At 46.4% G+C, this 23,510-nt stretch overlaps 1 protein-coding gene across 3 annotated transcripts in view; it reads left to right on the top strand.

The window, feature by feature from the left end:
- Fyn (FYN proto-oncogene, Src family tyrosine kinase) overlaps positions 1-23,510 on the top strand; it is a 195,293-nt gene that overhangs the window by 81,381 nt on the left and 90,402 nt on the right. For 2 of the 3 annotated variants that reach the window (XM_055615954.1, XM_055615956.1), the window contains one exon: positions 3,662-3,731. The exons of the other annotated variant lie outside the window; for it this stretch is intronic. The gene's annotated coding sequence lies outside the window, so the exon portion shown is untranslated. The remainder of the gene's footprint in view (positions 1-3,661; positions 3,732-23,510) is intronic. 3 annotated transcript variants of the gene reach the window in all.

Below are 23,510 nucleotides of genomic sequence, written 5' to 3'. Positions count from 1 at the left end.
TCTCTGAGGAGCTGCTCTGGGCTCTTCCCAACAATGAGGCTGCCACTCTCTCCCTTTTATGCCGTTTATTTGGGAGGTATCGAAACTCCACTCAAGGAGGACTAACCAATGAGGAATGCATAGGGAACTCAGAGGTGTTTCCGTCAGCTAGACTGTGCTTCCCTGTCCAGAAGCAGCCACAGCCCCGGGCTGCATTATTCTGGGCATCACATGCGCACAGCACTGGACAAACAAAGCTTCTCCCGGAAGAGCGGGATGCTCCTAGTCAGGCACTCTTGTGTTGGGCTGCATGTTTATTTTTGACTCAGTCATTGTTAAGGGTCTTGCGGGTCTCTTGAGTTAGAGCCTCTCCAACCTTAGTATACGCACTGATCACCCAGGAAAGGTTGGTTTGAGAGACGCCTCAGGGCTGATACTCCTGAGAAATGTCCAGGAGACGCTTATGACGGTGGGTTGATGTCCCGCAAAGCTTTAAACCATTCAGATGCCCCACCCCCACTGGGGTTGGTGTCCCCTGTTCCCGAGGCACAGTGGCTGGGGAAGGGTGTGTGAGGGCTCCCTTAGGAGGAAGAAAGCAAGGATAATCCTGCACTGAGGAGAGCTGTACCTGCTCACAGTGTGTATAGAGAATGTTGCCTTTAACTCAGAAGTCACACCCAGCCTGTGCTGTATCTCAGAAACAGGAAGTACATGCGGGGGGAGGTGCTGCGCACTGTTGTGTGGGCGTACCCATTAAAGCTGAAGATGCAGCAGACTAAACCTCCCCCTTACTCATCCTTCAGTTAGCTTTTACCGGTAACTAATACATACCAAATTCTAATGAGATGGAAGTAAATGTGCTGAGGTATAGAAAAGGTCACGTGCCAAGTCCACCTCTTGTTCTTACGGTAGATAGCTCATCAGCCGTGGGAGTTACTGGAGAGGAAGAACACTCTGCCGTGTGGCCTGAGAGTCACTTGACACAATGTTAGGCGTGAAAAATACTGCCAGTGGTAAATTTCTGCCAAAGCAATTGGTCACTGTGCCCTGTTTACTGATTCTCGATGGAGAAAATCATTATGCTTTTCTTCATTTGAAAAGGAAGATTTTTGTTTGTTTTTTGGCAAAAGATAACACAGTCATCCCTTGCTGAAGGTACTTAGCTAAAAAGCATAACGTGAAAAAAATAAACAAAAAGCATAATATGGACAGCCCCTCGCTCATCATGAGTCTGATTCATCACAGATGCCGTGCGGCTTGGAATGAAGGATGTGGCCGGATGTTAAGCTGACCTACCTGAGGCAGTCACGAGTGGTTGTCATCTCTGGTCTCATATGCAGAGACACCACTCCTGGGGAAGTTCTGTGGGATTTCACCCACTGTTTACCTACCCCAGCACCACAGGTTCACATCTGTGTGATTGACAGGAGGTCAGATCTTGGTCCAGTTTTCCAGTGGGTGCCAAGTGGTGCTAGCTGGCCTCACCAGCATGGTTTCACCACCCTTTTTATGCAAGACCCTGTGTGTGTGTGGAGGGGAAGATTCCTAGCTGCTCTGGACCAGCTGAGGAAAGCCGCTGGACTCGATTCTCCAGGAAGGCAAGGGATCGTCCTCATCTCGTAGGCATCCAGGGTGTTACTTATCAGCAAATACTCGAACAGCTGGTCTGTTCCCAGAGACCTGTCAGTCAGTGACACAGATAAGCATCCAGTCTCTAAAAAGACGAGGACATTTTGTTGCCTAACTTCAGTCATTTACATTCTAAATATAGAATCCTGAGGTGGCCATCTACACATTCAAAACCTCGCAGGCTGCCAATGGGAGATGAGATAATATTATTATTAGCCAAGCTTGTATAGTCAGTGTGCTTAATCACTGATTGATTCAGACAGTGCTGATGAATGCCTCCCTTACCATGCTGGTGATAGGGGAGGGTGTTATGAAAACAAAAAAGAAAAAGAAAAAAATGTGACTCTCCCTTACAAGTTAAAATGCCTAAAACTTAAAATATGAAGTATTATCTCAAAATGTAATTTAAAAGACTAGAAAAACAAAAATTTAAGGTAATACCAAATTAGGAAAATCAAGAAAATGAAAGATAATTAAAGTGAGGAGAGGCTTCAGTCTGGTATTCTGGGCCCAGCAAGGACAGAGACCGTGGCTGGAACTCAAGGTTCAGGAGACCTAGTGGGGAAGAAGACTACTCATTTTACTTACCCCTGAGCGAGCGGAAAGCCAGCATTTCTTTTTGTTATATAATATATTTATCTTTGTCTAGAAAGAATGTGAATAGAATTGTGACTGTTTATGTTATATTATAATTAAGGGCATCCTGAAATACCATTTTTCATTTAAAGATACTCAATGTCATTTACTTTAGATTTTTGCAGGAAAATCATTTAACTGTTGAAGAAAGTCCATCTCAACTTTGTTAGGTTTTGGATTTGTTTTGTTTGTTTGTTTGTTTGTTTTGTTTTTTGAAACAAGGTCTCACTATGTAGCTGTTAAATATTCTGATAACTAAATTTGGACAAATTTTGCTTCTTTTAAATACTGTGCATATCATGTTAATTTCAAGTAATTAAAGATATTACTCTTAACAAACAAGCAATAACAATAAAAATTCCATTCAGAATTTTTGAAAAGTTCTGTAGACTGACATAGTTCAGAAAGGCGAATAACTCTGGCCTGAAAAAATGCCTGGGCCTTCCTCCTACTGTCAAGGGTGGGGCACATGGAGCCCAGGAAGGGCACTTCCTGCCTGGTTGAGAAGACACAGAAATAAAGCTGAGACAAGTACGAGTCCAGGCTGATGGAATCTTACGTACTAACGTGGGGGTGATGTGACGTGATAGAAGGCTTATTTTCTGAAGAAGAATACGTGTAAAAGGTGTTAGGAAAAATGCTTTGCAGAGCCAGGCGAGTGTGTGGAGAGGGGCAAACTGGAGGCTGGCGTGGGTTTTCTGCAGGCAAGGCACGATGCAGACCAGGTGGAACGTCAGGAGAGAAGGAGTGAGTCCCAGCCCGGAAGCGGGCTCAGCGGCAGGTCTGGGGCCTGGTGTGCAGCAGAGGTGAGAAGCCGTGTTAGGTCTCAGGTTGGGGCAGTGAGGACCATGGTAGCCAAAGCCTTCACTCATACTGCACTTACTAGTGCCTGCTGCTGTGCCAAGCCTTTGTGTGTCCTCTGCGGCGACGTTGGCGCAGTAATGGTGACACTGTGAAGTCAGTTGCCACAGTCCCTATTTTACAGAGGCTAAAGCGAGCTAGGCTGAAGAAGACAGAAGGAGTAGCCTGGGACCTCCCAGAACTAGGCAGAAGGGAGAGTGTTATGATATAAAGGAGAGGAATTGGCTCAGGGGAAAATGTTGCCAGTGTAGTCTCAGGTGTTTCCCCGCCATTCTCTTAACTTTGGTTGTTTTCAAGGATTGGAGATTCCTGTATTTATAAGTGCGGTTCCTGATTGATTCAATTGCTCACTGTTTTGTTTTGTTTTTTCCCTCATTAGTGTATGCTAAGATAATTTGTAAATTGGTCTCATTTTCCTGTGCAAAGCCAGGGGGCAGCTGGTAGGGAATTGGCTGTGTGGATGGGTACCCCAAATGGCGAAGAGGCACAGACAAGAGAGCACCAGGTGGATTAAAGCAGATTGTGAATAAGGTGTTTATTTGTATTGTTTTTTCAGAGTCAGTCCTCCCGGTGGTTTAGAAGACATGTGGTGTATATAAAGTTTGTGATAGTTGGTGGAAATTTGGGTAAGTGTTGTCACGTTTATTTCTAACACGTTGAGTTGTAAAATGGTGTGAAGAGGGGAGGCCCGCGCCCTTCCCTTTGTGCATCTTTCAGATCTGCTCTAAACTTCAAATGGAAGTTTTTAGTTAAGTGTGACACCAAAGCAGTGTTTTCTAACAGTATGCCATTTTTATTGTTAAAACGAATGTACTAATTGATACGGATTTTGGGGGGGGGGGAGCTCAAATGCGGGGCCTGGGACACCCTTGGCAATTTAGTTTATGTTTAGGCCAGCTGTATAATAGGAGTAATAAACTCATTGGGTAGAAGAACATCCTCTCTAAAGTTGGGAGTTGGAAATGGTGTGTGTGTTGAGATGAGAGAGAAGTTGGGCTGCATGAAGAGTGGGAAATGAATGGAAGGGAGCAGCGCAGTGCCCTGGGAGCTTGCCCGCCCTGGGAGGTTGCCCCAGGCTGGGAGAATTAACTGCAGAGGCCAAGGAACACAGTCAGGACTTGACTGCTGGTCGTGCGTGAGGAGGCAGTCTTTGGAGTCAGGGGATCTAGGTTAAATGCTTTGTCTTATAACCTCTCCAAGTCCCAGGGCCTTCTATAAGCGGAGGTCTTTAATATTTCCTGCATCACGGGGCTGTTGTGGGAATGAGTGAGCCGGGTAGTGCTGGGGCCTAGTAGTTGCTTCACAGCAGCCCTGTCTAATGGTGGAGCCTCGTTTGGGCGCCACACTTGCCACTGAAGATAAACAAGCCACTCAGAAGGTGCATGTTTTCAGCAGGAAGGCTTGAGAGATGGCTTGTTCACACACATGATTTCCCAGGGGTCAACACAGCAATTTCTCCATCATTTACTCCATAATGAGCTATGGGTCTATGGGGCCCCTTCCCCCCATGACTTGGGCCTCCTTCTGGAACCCCTGGAAGCCCGTCCTCAGACAAGCACAGCTAACTTGGCTTTCCTTCCTGTCATCTTTGCAACCTTGTGAGGTGGCATCCTTTGAGCTATTGGTTAAAATACTATGATACCCTTTCATTCATGTTAGTAGGAAGGGATGTGAGTGAGGAAAATGATCCTTTTGTGTGGTCTTTTATTTTTAAAGCTTCCTTTTGATATTACTACCCAATTATTGAACCAACAGTTGGCTTTGGGTTGAAGCCTTTAACTGTGTTGGTGCTGCAGAGAGTGCTAACATTAAGGTCACTTGTCTGTTTTGTGAATAAAGGACATGGGCATGGCCTCAGGAGGTCTCCACAATAATCTCTAAAGAGCCAAAAAGTCTCTTCAGCAAAATGTCTAACCAGGAGATGTATGTCTTCTCAGAGATAAGGAGATTGCCTATGGCTGTTTGCTTGTGTGTAAAACAGTGAGGCTGGAAGGGAGTAGGCCCAGTGTTCTCTAGCCCTCAAGGGAAGTACTGTTTATAACAATATCAGATTTATTTCAGAATAACTAGAAAAAGAACACAAAAGTCCCAAGCATGTAAAAGTATTTTCTTTTGAGGCATTGGGGACGCTTATTCTGGTTTGATCATTAGACACTGTATATACACATTAAATCATTGTGCTGAACCCAGATGTTTGTCTTAATGAAAAATAAAATAATAAACAATTAGGGGACACAAGGGAATTGTTTGAGAAGAGTGATCATATTGTTTCATATCTTAATTGTAGTGCTGTTTACACAACTGTGGGCTCTTGTAGAAACTCGCAGAACCGTACAGTGAAGAATTTTGTTGTACTGAATTTTGTTGTATGTAAATGAAAGATGGAAAGAGTGCGCTCTGAGACAGAGGACAGTTACCTCAGTTTGTTAAAAAGAAAGTGGCGTGAGGGAGAGTGGAAAGAAAGAGAAACCGCCTACTCCTTACGTCAGACTGTATGTGGGACAGCGACCTAGGCTGAGCCCTTTCTGCCACCACAGTGTGGGGCCCGCGGAAGTGACGTGATGAGTACCTGAGTACTCACTGCACCTGCTGCTCTGAGTTTCTGGGGAAGTCACCGCAGTGTCCCACGCGCTAGTCCACCATGCTTATATGATTCCCTTCCTCGGCCACCCTCTCTCCTATGGAGCAAACTACCCCCTTCCTGTATGTTCTTTCCCTCTGGTGTTATGTCCGTGGCCCGCCCCATCCCATGAAGCTCTTGGGAGAGGCTTTACAGTTCCCCCTCTTGCCCGTGCCCAACACTGAAGCACTGTGACTGCCAGGATCTGGCTGGGAATACCTCACCTCTGTCGAGTTAGTGAATACCTAAACTCCCTCCCATCCATCACTCTCAGTACTGAGCACCTCGCTATGGGTCGCACAGCCTTCCTGGTGAGTGTTCCTCTAAGAACAGAGCTCTTGAAAGGAGGTGAGCAGTTCAGGAGCTCAGAGTAGCAAATGTGTGTTCTCCTGTGTCCGGAGGAGAGCCAGTCGTGGCACCTGTAGCTGAGGCAGTGAGAGTGCTATGTACCACTCTTCTGAGGTGCAGAAGAGCTGTCAGGTTCTGATTCGTTATTGAGAGTCAAGAAGTTTAAGATTCTCAAAGCTGCAACTTGTGAATACCTTTGAGAAGCCAAGATTCTTCCTCATCTCTGGGCCACAGCAGGATGAAAGATGAATCACAGTGGTTCTCATCTGGGGTCACCTTGCCTTCCTAGAGGATATTTGGTGATGTCAGAGATGTTGCTAAATGCTCTGCAGCAACTAGAACTACACATGTGCACACACCCAGAAAATGATCCCAGATGTCAGTGGTACTGAGACTGAGAAACTGTGTTAGAGCCAGTAAAATGCCTAAAGTGCCTGTTGGTTTAAGAGTTTTTATTTTAAAATCTAATTACACACACACACACACACACACACACATCTAAAAAGGGCTCAGAATACACAGGCCTGCGATGGCTCCTAGAAGCTACCTCCTTTGTTACCCCTGACTCCAAGCAAAAGTGGACCTAAATGAATTCAGACAGACAAGGCATGCTGACTGATGGCCCACAGGAGGAAAGAGAGGTTCTCACAGCATGACCTCAGCGTCCACACAGAAGGGGCTGTCTTCTGCACCAGCTCCCGGCCTCCTCAGTATGCTTAAGTTGAGGTGAAATGGCTCTGCAGTCCGAGCTGGTCCTGCATTTTGAATCAAGAGTAGTGATTCTGGTCTGATGAAAGTGTGCTTAGGGAGGAGAGGGGTCTCATTATGGATGATTGCGATCAAGTGTTTGCTACCCAGGACTGTTTATATGCATCCACTTGCTAGTGACACAGCAGTCTGGCCTAAGTGTCAGTTGCTGAGCACTTTTGTGGTCCAGCTGCATTTGCTGAAGCTGGTAGATAAAAGCAACATATGTCAAGCTGTGATACAGGACAGTTCTCTTGAAAAGACTTCACTTAATTATGGGTCCTATTTTGGGAGGGCCACTGTGCTTTTTGTGTGGCATATTTTAGGCCACACTAACCCAGCTTCCAGGCCAGTAACATCTTCCCAGAAAGGGTGTGGCATATGCAGAGGACATGGATATGTTCTTACCAAAACCTCTGGCATGGTCTTCTTTCAGCTTTATGATTCCTTCTTTCCCTTTCTTCTATTTTTTTTCACGCACATGAATACGGTGGAAATGTGCTCTGGAAAGCCACAGGAAGGCTGAAAGCCTTGTGTCAGATGGCCAAGCCCAGAGGTTCAGGGACTTCGTGCTGTCAGCCCATGTCTTTAAGATGAGTGGAACTCGGAGGGATGTACAGAAGTACTGAAGGTGAACAGAGTTGAAAGGGACCGTAAAAACACTGTGCTTTATATGGAGTAAGTGTCTCCTTGGAAACTATTCAATTATGGCTTCAGGTCCAAACCCCTGCCCTGGGTCATCTCAGAGCATCATGGTCCAGAGTGGGTATCTGTTTTCTCTCTTGATCTACCAGACACATCTTTAATCGACTCTGCCTCCTGTTCACAGCCTCTTGTGGCCTCACTGCACTGCTAGTACATGGGGATCTCAGTCCAAAAAAGAGGCCAGGACTTTCTGCCTGGTCAGCATTTTCTACGCCTAATTAAAAATGATTGATAAAGGGAGAAATCACGTAGCATAACGAAATCAGCTTGTCTTTTACATGATGTGAAGGAGCAGAGAAATGGACAAAAAGGGGATACTTTTGCAACCCCAAGCACTAACCAGTCCCGAGGGCTGAAGCACTTTCCTTGAATCCTGAATCATGAAGGCCAGAGGAGAGCAAGAATGAACCACGAGTAGGGTTGGAGGCAGCCTTTTATCAGAGGTGTTTCTAGAAAGGGAGCAGGGTGCAGTTTTTTTTACAGTGGTGCAGCCTGGGTCCCTCCTGCTGGGCCTGGCCTCCTGCTAAGAGGCTCTCTAGAAGGTCTGAGAATCCTTGCCCTATCTCAGCTTTTGTTTGGAGCTTACACTTCAAGAGACTTGTGTGTGCTGCAGTCTGGCCCAGCCTCTAAGATTCCCTTTCAAGAGATAACTAAGGCAGGCACAGTGATGTACGCCTGAGATCCTAGCACTCAGGGAGGCAGAGGCAGGTGGATCTCTGGGAGTTTGAGGTATACAAAGTGAGTCCAGAACAGCCAAGGCTACACAGAAAAACCCTGTCTCGAAAGAACAAAAATAAATAAATTAATTAATTAAAAAAAAAGAAAGATGTCTAAAGTAGTCACTTTGAAAACCAACCTGTGTGTAGGAAGGCAGGGAGCCATCGTCTTCCTTGTGTTACAATCCTGATAGCTGAAGTCATCCACAACCATCCCTTTATCACCTGCTCACCAAGACAGGTGTCATTTTCACTCCAGGAGAGTTTTGGCAACATCCTGAACCAGATTCCATGAAGCGGCTTCCAGGATGCTGCCTTGCCCACGGCTTTGCCATCTGCCCCCATGCTAATGCACACGCCATAATGTGGCTTTAATCTGTAGCAACACATAGAAGCCCCAACTGCTCACTTCCCCAGGGGAGGTATCTTCAGACTCGGAAGCTGTCGAGTGTGCTAGTGTTTGGCTGGTTTGAAAAGACTGTAGTGGAGCCACCTGGGATCCAGGTGGCCAGCCCCGCCTCGGCTTCGCCGGTGAGGCTGTGTGTCTGGATGCCATTCAGATGGCTCTTCCAAGTTTATAAAGAGCTGCAAAGCATTTGATCCTCCCAAACTAGTTCTTGGGTGATGGGGAGTCATAGCAGCAGATAAAATCGGAGGCTCCCGAGTTTGCCCGTCTAAGGCGGGGGCATTTGGTAACGTGTGGGAGTGTTTGTTGTCCTCTGAAGAGTTGCAGGCACTGTCGACAGGGAGTTGGCCTTCAGAGCCTGGGAAAGACGTGGCCCCGTCATGGCATCTACAGCACCGTGCTTAGAAGCACGGCTCGGTGCTGTATGACCAACACACACACGGTGGAAGCAGATGCACACTCACAGTCGGAATCCGGGTGCCCTGTAGCTGTCTGGGTCGAAGGCTCATGGAGGTCCTCAAATGCTAGAGATGGGATCCAGGCGACAGTTGTGCAGATTGTGCATTGTAGCTCTTGCACCAGGACTCGGCACAGCATGCTGTTCATGGGCACAGATTCACTGACACCCGAGGCATGGCTCATCAGTCCCTGTGCCTGCCTTCCTCCATCATTGTCCAGCACAGGAGAACGGACACTTCTGTTTGGAGGAAGATATGAGTCCAGTAAAATGCTCTGCCCACAGACTTTATCTAATCTTACCAGCTTGAAACCATCCTGATAAGGCTGGAGAGATGGCTCAGTGGTTAGAAGGATTTCTTTGCACTTAAGAAAGCATCCTGATAGAGATGTAGGTGTCAGCATCCTGAGTTTGGGATTTGGTCTGAGGCTTCATCCTGCCTCAAGGATTAGCACAGCTTGCTGACAGAGCATTGCTTAAGGTTTGGTTTGGGTGTCCGCCAGCAAGGAAGCTAAAACAACAGCATGTTGGCTTGAATGAGCACGTGCAAAATTTGTTAAAGTGATAAAATGAAATATTGAGTGACAGTACATGAGGGGAAGTTGGCCTGCATGTCAGCGTAGACAGCTTCTCAGGGGGAGGTGATGATACTATCTGCTCTGACCCTACCTTCATCTGTGTTTGGAGGTTGTTTAGTTGCCTTTCTTCCCCAACTTTTAATATTACTGTGTTTAACTATGTATCTTTCTGTGTCTGTGTGAGTGGCTGCAGGTGTACAGAGGCCAGAGCTGTAGGATCCCTTGGAGCAGCTGGAGTTACAGGTGGTTTGGTTGGGAGCCACCTGATATGGGTGTCAGAACTAGAACCCAGGTCCTCTGGAAGAGCAGAGCATGCTCTCAAATGCTGTGCCATCTCTCCGGCACCCCAATGTTTTATGTTTGAAAGCAGTGTCAAACCTACTGGTCAGTAGAATAAATGGTTAAACAAACACCTATAACCTACTGGTCAGTAGAATAAGTGGTTAAACAAACACCTATAATCCTTTTACTTAAAGTTACCATTTGTTCCATACTTAGTGTATTTGCTTTAGTCTCTTCCAATCATACATAAATGTTACATATAGCTTACTTGCTTTCTGAGCCAACTAGAAAGAGCAAATGTCTCAATGTTTCAGTTCTAATTATTATGCCATGTCTAACCTAAGAAAGACAGCCCTCTTCTGTATCACAGTTCTGTTTATTACTCCAGCATAGTATTTCCGAATTCCAATCCCTCTTCAAATTTCCCCATCTACCCAACCCCTCCCTCTGTTTTTAATGTTTTGAGATGAGTACACCTCACTGTGAGGCCCTGGCCAGCCTGAAACTCAATATTTAGACTGAGGTAGCCTCGAACTCACAGAGCTCTGCCTGCCTATGCCTCCCAGGCACGCCACACTCTGGTCTTATCTATTTCTTCATGGTGTGATTTAACCTGTTCCTCTCTTCCTGAAAAGCATCAGATCTGGAGGGTTGTTATTAAAATAGAGATTACACAGTTTTCAGGAGGAATGTGTCGTAAGTGCTGTCTGTGTCTAATAGGATGCCACACCACAGGGCAAGTGATGTCAACTTGTTTTCTGTCCTTGGTGCAGATCCTGGCCTTCTCTCCTCTGGTTATGTGTCTGGATAGTCTTTGCCTAGATCTGTAGTTATTTTGGAAGAAAAACTGTGTGATATTTTTTGCTCTTTCTTGTCCTGAGCTCTTTGCATCATATGATAAACACCTCCATGTTTGATTTCTGTGGTAGTCAGCTAGATTTTATTATAATAACAGATTGTACCACAGTTTTCTCTCTTGTCTTCAGGGATAAGAAGGAGGAACTTCTGCAGAGCGCTTCTGATGAGCTAAATGTCTCACAGCCTCTTTGCATGTAGAATTTCTTTCACTTTCTTCTAGCACACACTTTATAGATGGCTGAAGTAACTTGCAAAAGTCATGATGCCAGGGAGGTGGAGTTCTAAGTCACCTCTATCTAGCATGCTTGACCAGGTTATTTTCAGTGCCTCCATGCCCAGGTTCCCCTCTGGCTGGTCCCCCTTTGTAGTTCTTGCCTGTCTCGGAATATGGAAGCTCCTCACGTCTGAAAGGAACAGGTGTGTTAGAGCTCAGATGAGCAGGCTTGGCCCTGTTTCGAGTCTGGGTCTCTGTGTTTCCCATCCTGACTTCACTATACATCACCAATTTGTTCATTTGAAGTTTAGGAGCTGAGCTTATTGTTTGTAGCCGCACCAGTGCTAGCAAAGGCAGCCTCGGGGCAGGTTCTGTTTACAGATGGAATCATTTCTTTGTTCTTTGAATGTTTGTTTTTAGCATTTTCTTCTCCATGCAAGAAGCTATTATACAGGAGTGAAACTGTGATACTGTTTTGCCTCACAGGTTGTTAGATTTGCAAAGAAGGGAAAGTTGAGTTTCACAAAGGCATTATTTAACTGGATTATTTAATACGCTAAGACATTGGATTTCCTTAAATCAGAGCCTTAGATTTCTGATGAGTAGATTAAAAGCACAGAAGTAGCTATTTCTTGTGTCTCCTCTAACTAGTACTTCCCTCTGAGTATCATAGGATTTTTCCTTTTCAAACTTCCTCAAGCCTTGCTTTTGCTCATTCTGTGGTCACTGTCTTTCTGCACCTCTCAGCGTGTAGCACAGGAAAAGCTAGAGTGCATGCCCATGAGCAGACCGAACGGAGGAGGGGTCTGGCTAGCCTGTGAGGTTCACCCTGCTTCAGTCTAGAATTACTCCATTTTGGAGCGGTGGCAGCACAGACACTGAACTCCTGTCACGTCCCTTCATTGTGCAAGAACTCCATCCTTCTGCCATTTAGCAGATTAACCTCCTTCTAGGCACAGAGGGGCAGCACCCTGCCAATTAGACTTGATCATCTTGAGTCCCTTGGCACTACTCCTCATGCTTCCTGAAGTGAAAATTGTCTGCTGGCCCGAATGTGTTACCTGACAGGCCATCTCCCGGCTCATTGTGCTTCTTCAAACCACCTGAGCCTTCTAGCAGCCATGCCCCTCCCACTGCTAGCTCTGGCTCACCAGAGAAGCTGCAGCCTGAACCAGCTCTGTGCAGTAGAAACCCAGCACAGACTGCGAATCGTTTTTCTCAACAGCAGGTGTAGAAAAAAGTAAAAAGAAACCAGTAAACTTGGTTTTTTATAGTATACCTTACTTAACCCAGTATATGCCCCAAATGTTACTGTTTACCAGGTAACCTCTACATCCTTGAAATCCACGTGTCTTAATCTTCCAGCACGTCTCACTTTGACAGAGTCACATTTCAGGTGCGTTCATGGTGACTCCCGGCTGCATTCCCGGGCAGCGCGGCAGTCCAAGGCCATACCAGCTGGTTCTTTTACTTGAGTCTCCCCAGAGAAACCTAATCAGTGCTCTTGCCTCCCCCGACGCTGAGGCCACATATTTCTCTCCTCCTTGTGCCGTTTTCTCCTGGCACTCTAATTACAGGGAGGCGCTTAGTGTGACCATAACTGTCAGCTCAGCAGTTTGCCTCCGCCCAGCCAGCCAGGGAGGCCACTGCCTGGAAATGATGGTGCATGCTAAAACATGGTTTTTTTTTTGTGTGTGTGTGTGTGTTTTTTTTTTTTTTCCCTCCATGGTAGTTTCCATGATTCTCTTTTTCTTCCAAGTAACTTGATGGCATTTTTTTTTTAAGACCAAGTTGATGTTATAATGCATTTTTTTTTCCTTGAAGACCCTTCCTAATGAAAAGTCTCTTTAACTATATGTTATTTAGTAGTTTCTTGGTAATACAGAACATACAGGTATAATGTATTCCTAAATGGCTCAAACGCCTCCTCGGAAGGGATGGTATTGGGAGACTGAACCCATGACCTCACAAACGTAATGCAAACATTCTATCACTGAGCTTTAGCTCTAGTCCCTTCTCCTGCTTTTATTTTGAGAAGCACAGGGTCTCACTGAGTTACCCAAGCTAGTCTCAATTTTCTTTAGTGGTCCTTGAACCTGCAGCCTTGTCTCAGCCTTCAGAGTAACTTGGGTTTTGGACATCTCTACCACACCCAGTTTTATGTCTCTCTTTTGCTATTTTGTTTCATTGTATGTGTCATATGTATGTATGCTACATGAATGTATGTGTTGTATGTGTTGCCTGCACGCACTCCCTCGTGTAAATGTGGAGGCCAGAGATTAGCTCTAATGTCATCCTCTGTTCCCTCTCACTTCACTTTTTGAGATGTGGTTTGTCACTGACCATGGAGCTCATTACTTTGGCTAGGCAGGAGGGCTAGTGAGCCCCAGTGATCTTCCTGTGTACTCCCAGCACTGGGTCACCGACAAGTACAATTGTTGGGGGTCCTAACTCAGGTCCTTATTTACCCATTAATCCATCTTCCCAGACCACTGTTTTCTTATGACTGGTCAAATACTTCCCCCAAACCATTTAGAGCATCAGAAAAGGTCAGGTTCTGTTTCTACCAGAGGTCAAGTCTTTGTCTGCTGACCCCATCGCATAAACTGTTAGACCACGATCAGCAGGAAGGAGGCCGGCAAGAGAATGGGCACAAGCAGCTGGAACCTGTGCAGTGAGCTCCACCCACATACAAACTCTGATTTGTAAAAGCTGCACTTTGGACAGGGCAAAGATTGTCTCATATTCTTAACTGGAGCCCAGACCCAGGTCTCCCCCACTCTCAGTGGTGTGCAGGACAAACCAGCAGTGTCTTTTCTGAGGTCACGCAGCAAGTGAAGGAAGGTGGCACTCAGCCAGCCCCTCGCCCGGGAGGGACATCCTGGTTCCCCTGTGTTGTGTTCTTGAGGATGTAACTTCGTGTGTATGGCTCCTGCTCTTCCCAGATCGCCTGAACCCTGGCATGTAAATTGCTCTAGTATAAGGTGATTTGAAATCACAGCAGTGCGAAAGGCCTTTCTCCTTTCCCACCCCTTCCCTGAAGCATTGCTCTCATACACACAACACTCCTTTCGTATTCCTGGGTGGAAGCCATCTTTATTTCCTTAAATGAATAGCTCGTGTTCATGTCACGGCATCTTTTAATGGCTATATTTCTACTAAGTAACCAGAGATTATCATTGACTCCAGACAAGTGTCTTGATCCCTAGGTTTTAGTTTTCAAAGGTGCTCCTGAGTCAAACTGTTTTCGTTTTGAGCGTTATACTAACAGTTAGCTGAGAGAGCGGGGAACAAAGGAAAGGAAATAGCAAAGGCTTTGGCCAGACAACATTTGCTTAAGTGGCCCTTGACCTGGAGGCTTTCTTAGTATCTCCTGACGGAGAAGAAAATGTCCCAGTCGGTGTCCTGAGAACTGGGCCCAGATAAGAGTGTAAGAGCCACTTGCTTCCAACTCAGTTGTATCCATTGGTCTTAGGGAGACTTGAGCTGCGGGGAGACTGGCCTAAAATTCTGTATCCTAAAACTTGTCCTGAAATCTGTGTATATATACAACTTCAGCATTTCTCAAACTTAATAATCCACCACCACAGAGGCTATCTTGACTTTCCACCCTCTGGAGTCTACATCTAGAGTGCATGGTTGGAAGAGTCATTCATCGCCCTGGGTAGTTGGGCCAGTCAGACATGGCACACAGTACAGAGGGATTTATTGAATGGATAGGGGTAATATCCTATAATTACTCTGTGTGTGAAAATTGTGATAGGAATGTACCTGTAGAGTAAAGTGGGTGCAGGAGACCCTCAAACACATGCTCATATTCGAACACACACACACACACACACACACACACACACACACACACACCCTGCACGAATTGGTACCATCAGGAAGTATTCAGAGAGAAACCATAGAACCTGGCTGTGAAGGCACCAGAAGGGGAAGATGATGTCACCTTTTTATTTTAGGAGCATTAATTCTTATTTTTATCATCAGTATATCTTCAGGTTTTAGAAGAGCAATAGGCAAAACGATAAAGTGTTTATTGTACCTGTCATTCACTCATCATAGAAGACAGCATTGTACTTGCATGGATACTGGGTATTCATGGTATGAATAAGGTTTTCCTCACAAGATTCAATGAAAGTTGCTCGAGGGTATGTGAGGGGCCTGATTCTCTTATTCAGGTCGGTGTGTTTCTCTCGGGGATGGGCTCATTTTCAGGAGGGCTGCTGAGACCACATACTGCTCCTTCAGCTTTCTCTTGCTGCCTCTCTCACCATGTAACCAGTCTACATGGAACAGCTGGCCTCCCACAACCAGCGCTGCACAGAAGCCAAGCAGAACTGTGAGCGAAAGTAAACCTCTCTCCTCGATACATGACCCACTCTCAGGTATTCTGTTACTGCAGCAGAAAATGTGCTGAGACAGAACTTGAAAAGTTTCAAGTATTTGAGAGTGTCTGCTGATACTGACAACTGAAAATAAAAGTCAGTGTGGGACAGTACCCCTCCCCCGCAACCCAGTACTCTACACATTTCTCTGGCTGGCTATCCAAGTTACCCTTGCTGGTTCTTTGATCCTATAGAGCAGTGGTTCTCAAACTTCCTGATACTGAGACCTTTAATATAGTTCCTCATGTTGTGGAAAACTGCAACCATAAAATTATTTTCATTGCTACTTCATAACTGTAACTTTGCTACTGTTACGAATTGTGACGTAAATATCTGCTCTGTAGGATATCTGATAGGCAACCTCTGTGGCAGTCAAGACCCACAGGTTGAGAATCACTTGTTATCTCTGCCTCCCAAGTGCTCGTATTAAAGGTGCGCCCCTCTCTAGCAAAAGACTTATCTATTTCATCTGTGTGAATGCTGTGTTTGCATGTGTGCCTTGCAGACCAGAAAAGGGCATCAGATCTTATTATAGATGGTTGTGAGCTATCATGAGGTTGCTAGAAATTGAACCCGGGTCCTTTGAAAGAGCAGCCGGTGCTCTAAACCATTAAGCCATCTGTGCAGCTGGTTTGGGGCTTTAAACAGAACAATGGACAGAGTAATCTCTTTGGTCGTAAGTATGTGTTTGAAGCAGAGTTCTGTTACTATCTGTTGAATCTTGGAGAAGAGACTCCCCCTCTATGAACCTCAGTTTTCCCACTGTCCAAAATGGCTGTTGTTTCACAGATGAAAGAAGATAAAAAATGTGCTAACATATGTCACTCTCTTTACTTTCCCTCGTCACCCTGTGTCAGTCTCAGCGTCCTCTTCCTTCAGACCTTTTCCAGTCAGCCTTGGCCCTGCTCCCTGGCCTGGAAGCAGCGTTCAGGGCCTTCTGTGATTTCTGTCCAGCCACCTCTCCACCTCAGTCAACTGTTCCACTTCATATGCAGTCCAGCAGCAGACCCCAACCCTGTACCCTCACCAGGCTTCAAGACCTCCTTCCATCCCCTCAGGGGTCCTTCCGGGGGGCTGGGGAAAAGGCTCAGCAGTTAAGATAACTAACTGTTCAGTGTTGCAGAGGACACAGGTTTAGTTCCCAGCACCTACCACACCCCATTATATGCAAAGCTGATTTTAAATGACACCTTCTTCATGACCCCCCAGACTGGAAAATCCCCATCTGTAAAGTCTCACACTGCTTCTTTTTTCATTATGGTTGCTGAAAACAACAATAAAACAATGGGTGTAATGTGTTCTAGAACCTTTAGCACAATCAGAGAGATAAATACAGGTCACTTTTAGATGGTCAGCCCTATCACAGAGACCTTTGCTATAGCTGTCAGCTCAGGGAACTGTAACAGAATGCCTGAGACTTTGGGGCAGCATAAATAGGTTTCTCACAGTCTGGATACTGAGATCAGCATGCCAGCACGTGAGATGTCTCCTGAGGCCTGCCTCCCTGGCCTGTACGTGGCAATGGCCTCCCTGCATCCTCACGTGGTCCTCTCTGTGTGTGTACACTGGCTGCTATTTCTTGTTTTGGCATTACTTCTTAAGTCTGTTGTGTTTTGTTGAACTTTGTTCGTCTTACTATGTAGCAGGCTGGCCTTGAGATTGCAGCAACTTTCCTTCCACATTATCTGCAATATTGGGTCTAAGTCAGGATTCTTCCGTCTCTTTTATTTATTTAGTTTTGTTGTTTTTGTTTTGTTTTGTTTCAGAAAGTAAATAAAGTAAAAATTTAAAAGAAAAGGTGGTGATGGTACATGCCTTTAATCCCAGCACATGGACCTCTGAGGCCATCCTAGTCTACAGAGCTAATTCCAGGATAGCTAGGGCTACACAAAGAAACCTTGTCTTGTAAAACAAAAGGACAGAAAATAAATTAAAAAACAAAACAAAACCTGCCTGCCCTAGAGCTCCCTGTGTGGTACAGGACTTCTGATTCTTCTGTCCCCACCACCCACGTGCTGGGATGCAGAAGTGCTCGGACATATCCGGTCTTTTATTTTTTTAATTTATTTATTACAGTTTATTCACTTTGTATCCTGGCTGTGGCCCCCTCCCTCATCTCCTCCCAATCCTGCCCTCTCGCCCTCTTCTCCCCCTATGCTGATCAGAGAGCCAGCCACTGAGTTCATCTCAGAGACAGCCCCACCTCCCCTTAGTAGGGATCCCGCTTGGAAACTGAGCAGCCTATGGGCTTCCTCTGAACAACGGATCTAGGTCCTCTCCATGCATGGTCCTTGGTTGAAGTATTTAATTGGTCTCTGCAGGGGCCCCCTGGTCCAGGTTTTTTTGTTTGTTTGGTTGGTTTGGTTTGGTTTTTTTTTTTTTTGTTTTTTGGTTTTTTTTTTTTTTTCTCTCTTGGTTTCCTTATACAGTTACTGTCCCCTCCAGGTATTTCTACCTCCATCTTCTTCCATAAGGTTTCCTGTACTCTGCCCAAAGTTTGGTTATAAGTCTTTAGTATCTCCTTCCATACCCTCATGGGTAGAGTCTTTCAGAGGCCTCATGTGGAAGGCTCCTGTCCTGTTCCTTGTCTGATCCAGCCAAACCTTGTGCATCATGGGTAAAGCATTCTGGAGCTATATTCCAGTCTTCCTCCCCCTCTTTGAAAGACCTACACCTGTGAACTTATTTAACCACTTTTAAAGTTCCTATCTCTAAATATAGTCATATTGAGAGAGAGGACTTTCAATCCGTGAATTCTGAGGGGACAAGATTTAGTCCACTATCCACAAATACAAAACCTCTCCCAGGCTGACTGTGTGCACATGTGCAAAGGGCCTGCTTTCAGGAACTTTCTCTCTCCCCTGGCCTTATTCAGGAAGTCCACTGAATGGCCGAGGGTTCTGGTCCCTCTGGTAGCCCACCCAACCAAGCTGCCTTTATGGGATCCCGTCCCACAAAGAGTGCTCCTGCTCACAGGGTGGGGCTCCTCTCCTACATGCTGTCCATCTCTTGCTTCCTGCACACCCCTTTCTGTGAAGGGAGAGGAGATAATGAGCCTCCACAGGAAAGGAATTGGGGACTAGAACAAGAGGGCGGCAGTGTGTTGTAAAGGATATGGCACCTTTCCACACATGACACAGTCCATCTTCTCGGGTCCCGGAGTCTGAGGGCCACTGAAGGGACTCCTTAGCTCTACAAGTTTATGTTGTTAAGCAAGGTGACAGAACGCAGTCTGATTCTTTGCCGTTGGGGCCTGTGCACCATGTCATCACCCTGCAGATTAGCTGGAGGCTCAGCTTTGCATTATGCAAAGTATTGATTCTCACAATTAGCATGCTGGAAAGTGTGGTTTCTGCACTTTCTGCCAGCACAGAGGTTCTCACCCTGGAGTGAGCCAGATCACCTGGGGGGGAGGCATTCACAGACTGCCGAGCTGAGCTCCCACCTCCTCCCTGCCCCCTTCCTGCAGCACCCATCAAGAGAGATGATAGGCACCCCAACCCTGAGTCGTTAACCGCAGCCTCACCACCTATCACTTCCTCGGAGGCTGCTTATTAAATCTTTCAAACACAGGAAATAATAGATTCCATTTTTTATTTTACTTGACAAAATCAGTGACCAGTTTCTTTTTAAAACATTTCATCACAGAAACTTTTACAAGAGTAAACAGAGTAGCATAAATGACCTACTTCAACAGCTCCAGCTATCCATGATTAATCTTCTATCTGAATTGATGCTGTTATGTCTTTCTTTCTTTCTTTCTTTCTTTCTTTCTTTCTTTCTTTCTTTCTTTCTTTCTTTCTTTCTTTTTCTTTCTCTTTCTTTTTTTATAATTTATTCACTTTACATCCTGATTGTAGCCCCCTCCCTTCTCTCTTCCTAGTCCTACTCTCCCTTCCTCTTTCTCCCTATCCCTCTCCCCTATTTCTCAGAAAGGGGGAGTCCTCCTCCTCTACCATCTGACCCCAGCCTATCAAGTCTCATTAGGACTGCTTGCATCCTCTTCCTCTGCGGCCTAGCAATACCCCCCCCCCCACACACACACACCAGGGGGAAGTGATAAAAGAGCAGGCAACAGAGTTCATGTTAGAAATAGCCCCTGCTCCCCTTACTAGAGAACCCACATGAAGACTGAGCGGCCAATCGGCTACATTTGAGCAGGGGTCTAGGTCCTTCTTCTTCAGTGCATGGTCCTTGGTTGGTGCATCAGTCTCTGCAGGTCCCATGGGCCCATATTCGTTAGCTCTGTTGGTCTTCTTTTGGAGCTCCTGCCCACTCTGGGTCCTTCTGTTCCCCCACTCTTCTACAACTCCCTGAACTCTGCCCAAAGTTTGGCTGTGAGTTTTAGCATCTGTTTCGATCCTCTGTTGTGTGGAGTCTTTCAGAAGACATTTATGGTTGAGAACTAAAATTGGCTGTGACCCTGTACTGAGTTGGAGTGGGGCATGTATTTCCCATGCTACACTGGCCCCTTTGCTGCACGCAGGAATGCTGCTGGCCACATTTTATGTGTAGAAACTGAAGCACCAAGAAACTACATATATGCCCAAGGTCTCCCAGCTAGTAAGGGCATGTATCTACCCATACCCTTACGAGTGAAAACCGTGAAAAAAGGAATTGGTGAGATCTCTATGGTATAGCCAAATGGGCAGGCAGATCATAAAGTGAACACATTATAATGTGTTCATAATGGCCAAGTGGTAACTTTGGATGCTCAAAGCAAAACTTGAATTTTTAGGGGTGAAAATTTAAACAATAAAATGTTGATGCATGCATTGGGATTATTAACAGAACAGAGTTTGTCTTAACTGTCAAGCAGTGGATGAGACAAAAGCTGTTTCCTGGAATGACTATCCTGTTACTTTCTGCCCCATGAGACTGATTTGAGACTTGCTCAGATTTTTACTTTAATCATCTCAATAGGAGAGAGGAGATGGGAGAATGAGAAGCCTGATGCAGATGTGGAGCATCTCCCGAAAGGCCACTCCGCCATGGGCCTGTCCACCATGGGCCTGCTGCCCAGGGAGCTTCCTCACTGAGCTGCTCTTGGGAAATCCAGACCAAACATGGGAAAGATGATTCTTTTTCAGTGTAGGTTACTTATGTAAGATTCCATGTGATGTTTTTTCATCATTGTCCAAGGAGCACTGTGTACATACAACATACGTGCTGAAGCTATTCCCACATGCAAGAGCATAACCACTTTACCCTTTCCTTTCCCTTTCCCCTTTCCTTTTCTTTTCCCTTCCCCTTTATTTTCCCCTCCCCCTTTCCCTTTTCCTTTCCCCTTCCCCCCCCCCTGTTTTCTCCTTTTTCTCCCCTTTCCCCTTTTTCTTCCCTTTTCCCCTTTCCCCTTCCCCTTGCCCTTGTCCTCTTTTGATGGTGAGCTTGGCCTATGCAGTAACTGCTATGTACTTGGTTTTATTGGCAGTGATGGTTGGAGGCAGAGATTCTCAGAGTTCAGGGGATACATGATGAGTTTTCTGCTGAAGGGGAAGGGAGACCTTGAGTGGGCCACCTGTGCGTCCCTCATGTTGCCCGCACAGAGCTTTTTGTGTCCCAGAACCTGTTTTTTCCAGTTCAAGAAAGGCTCTGCATCTCTGCTGCAGTCTGCTGGGGATAGGGACCACCTGGGGAAGCAAAAGCAGCCACCTTAGACTCCCCCCTCCCCTGCCCCATGGTCCTTACAAATTCCCAGATGATGGGCCAACCAAGTTTTTAACAACAACCCTTCTCACTGACTTCCAGCTTCTCTTTCCAAATTCCAAATTGCAGTTGAATCTGGAACAGTGACTCTTGTATTCACAGTAGTCGACTGTTCTTCGGTACCGAGAGCACCCAATAACAGAAGCATCTCCATGCTTCACTAAGAAACTTCATTCAGTAAGTTCGCAACCAGGCTGGGCTGCAAGTCCTAACACCATTCTCAGTGCCTTTGAGATTTGGGGAAAGTTGCCCAGGTTCCTTGGGACTCACTCTGGCTCTGGCTCATAGCAAGTGCCATTCCCCCCCCCCCCCCGCCTGACAGAGGTGTGGCATATTGTAGAGGTGATGGGGGAGAAGGACTTTGCCCTTATGTCCTAGCCACCAGCAGCTGATGGTGTGAACACATCTTTTCTCACACGGTTGTTTTAGCATGTGAATGTGGACTGTCTGTTCTCCAAGATCCTGTGTGTGTGTGTGGCGGTGGTTTTTCTTTTTTAAAATACTTTCTGTGTAGTTACTACCTAAGAAAGGCTTGAGTGTGAGTGGTGGGAACCCAAGAAAGGGTGAAGGCTGGGGGTGGATGGTGAGATTCCAGTGCAAGAGGGTGGGGACACAGGATCAGAGTAAGACTGTAGTCAGAAATTGGCATTTCTAAGCACTGAGGTTGCCGCTGGCAATTCTTGCCCGGGGAGGCTTAGTCCCACCATGCTGAAGAGCGTGGGTGCCTGCATTTCCAGTCATTTGCCCCCCAGAAGCCTGACTGCAGCCTGGCGTTCCTGCAGGAGGCTGGCAGGCTGCTGAGATGAGTGGGCCACTGCTGCATTCCTGCCCACACAGGCTGCTGCTGCTGTTCTTCCCAGAATGACTGTTTTGCGTTGTTTTAGCTTTATTTTTTAATTTTATCTTTTTTCACAATTTATTCATTATATATCTTAGTTGATGCCTCCTCCCTCAACTCCTCCCAGTCCCACCCTCCCTTATGGAAGAAGAGGGGTGGTGGGGAGAGAAGGGCATGGAGGGGACAGGAGCCCCACAAGGAAACCAACAAAGTTAAAAAATCTGAGCCCAGAGGGTCCTGCAGATATTGAAGCGTCAACCAAGGACCATGCACGGAGAGGGTGTAGACCCCTTGCTCAAAGGTAGCCAATTGGCAGCTCAGTCTCCATGTGAATTTCTGAGTAAGGTGAGCAGTGGCTGCCTCTGTCATGAGTGCCTCCAGTGCTGCAGCCTTACTAGGCCGCAGAGGAAAAGGATCCAGGCAGTCCTGATGAGACTTAACATGCTGTGGGCAGATGGCAGAGGAGGAGAACTCTGCTCTCGGAATGATCTTTATCTCACTGTCCTGAGAAGCTTGTTTGCTCACTTTTGCACATCACACATTAGGCTCGGTGTTGGGTCCTCAGCTGAGCCTTGCCTGTGGGTCCCTGTCCTTGTTCATCCCTGCCCACCACAGCCAGCCAGGCACCGGAGACAGTGTCCTGCCACCTCCACAGGTGCCAGGAGCCCAGTGGTTGGGTTTCCTTAAATGGAAGCAGCTGGAAGGGTGCCTGGGGAGTGTGGAGGCAATTAGAGGGCTCCTCCAGGCAGTGTGGGTTTGCTCACTGTCTCTGGGTGTGTGGTTCTTGCTCGTTTTTATTTTCCATTTGGGTATTGTCAGGCTGTCAGGTTTTTTGGTTTTTTGCTTGCTTGTTTTGTCCTTTTTTACTTTTTATTTTATTTATTGCTGCTAGCGGCAGGAGCTTGCAGAAAGTGGTGACACCTGGTGACTTTGTTTGACTAAACTTTTCCTAGTGAGGGCTGGGCGGGGCACAGCAGGATGATAGTGCCTCACATTTACAGTGTCCCACAATTTAAAAAGCTGTTTTTATGAACATCACTCTCTCATCAGGACACAGGCTCGGGGGGGGGGAAAAATGAAGCCTCTACTCATAATAGGAAAGCCAGTGTCATCTTGCCCCGCCCCGCCCCACCAGCATTTTTCACCATCTCTAGTCAGACCACACAGGAGATAGAGAGAAACCTGCAGCCTCTGCCTTCCCTTTCTCATTTCAGTCAGCTAGACAGCTCTCAAATACACGTGGCTCACACTGCTAGAATCTCTGGCAATAGACAACTGCAGCAGGCAGCTCTTGCTATAGGGAACACCCAGAGGAGTTGGGGAAGCAGGCCGTTAGAATTGTGAGATTTGGGGAAACAGTGCCGAAGAGAAAAAGCAGGCAGACAAATGAGTGTATAGCATAGTCTGCTGAAGTCCGAATGGCAGCAACACAGTCCAGAGCAACAAAATGTCCCGACATAGGGACTGGACACAGAGGCTCCAGCATCCTGGGCATTAGGAGGCAAGGGCATGAGGTGCTGTCCTGGGATGTCTGTGTTC

The sequence above is a fragment of the Psammomys obesus genome, unplaced genomic scaffold, assembly GCF_907164565.1.
Source record: "Psammomys obesus unplaced genomic scaffold, mPsaObe1.curated_primary_1811, whole genome shotgun sequence".
Classification (NCBI taxonomy): Eukaryota; Metazoa; Chordata; class Mammalia; order Rodentia; family Muridae; genus Psammomys; species Psammomys obesus.
Note: the sequence above shows the minus strand (reverse complement) of the source record. Positions and strands in the feature narration are given on the sequence as shown.